Source organism: Anopheles moucheti (assembly GCF_943734755.1).
Source record: "Anopheles moucheti chromosome X unlocalized genomic scaffold, idAnoMoucSN_F20_07 X_unloc_4, whole genome shotgun sequence".
Taxonomy (NCBI): domain Eukaryota; kingdom Metazoa; phylum Arthropoda; class Insecta; order Diptera; family Culicidae; genus Anopheles; species Anopheles moucheti.
Window position 1 is genome coordinate 1,091,281 of NW_026453548.1, and position 1,220 is coordinate 1,092,500.

A 1,220-nucleotide genomic window follows, 5' to 3' on the forward strand; every position below is an offset into this window, starting at 1 on the left:
GGGACCACCTTCCCCTGAAACGGTTAGAATGCGCCATGAGCGGCGTCTATTCATGCAGCGCGCATGGCGAGCTCGGGTCCAGGCTGAGGGACCCTCGACGACGCGCCGCCGTCGGACCGCGCCTACGGAGGCGGACCTGATAAGGTCTCGGCTGAACAGACGCGAAAACGAAAGGCGCCGTCGTGCTTTGGCTGCAGGCCGACGATGGACACCCGCGGAGGAGGCTGCCGCCAGCGAGGCGGAATGGTCAGATCGATAGATGTCGGGTTGACTTCTTGAGATCTCCGAGAGGGGAAAGAATGAGTGAGTCACGCGGACTAAGCAAGCGTACGCCTTTAATATGCGGTTAAGATACGATTCAATTTAATAAAGAAATAGGGAAGAGACATCCGAAAGGGTTCGTAATGACGCATGACAAATCCCTGGCGGGCGACGTCGTGCGTCAAGAGCGTGGGTTTATGCTATTGTTTGTTAGAACATAATGTTTATGAACAATAAAACCTGCATTTGTAAAAAAAAAAAAAAAAAAAAAAAACGAAGTGGAGCTTGCGGCTTAATTTGACTCAACACGGGAAAATTTACCAGGTCCGAACTTATCGAGGTAAGACAGATTGAGAGCTCTTTCTCAAATTTAAGGGTAGTGGTGCATGGCCGTTCTTAGTTCGTGGAATGATTTGTCTGGTTAATTCCGATAACGAACGCGACTCAAACAAGCTAACTAGAACGCTGTCAGCAGTGCACCTCCGGGCGCACCTGACGTCAAGGCCGGCGGCCCCTTCACGGGCGGTCGTCGGCCACGTTTGCCCTGCTTAGCGGGACAACTTGTGTTTAGCAAGGTGAGAATGAGCGATAACAGGTCCGTGATGCCCTTAGATGTTCTGGGCTGCACGCGTGCTACAATGTGAGCAGCAGCGTGTTCTCGCCAATTGGCGCCCCCATTCCGAGAGGAACGGGAAATCACCCAAATGCTCATTTAGTTGGGATTGGGGACTGCAACGGTCCCCATGAACCTGGAATTTCTAGTAAGTGCTAGTCATTAGCTAGCGCTGATTACGTCCCTGCCCTTTGTACACACCGCCCGTCGCTACTACCGATGGATTATTTAGTGAGGTCTCTGGAGGCACACCTTCCGCGGTTCCTTCGTGAGCTGCAGCTGGCATGGCCGAAGTTGACCGAACTTGATGATTTAGAGGAAGTAAAAGTCGTAACAAGGTTTCCGT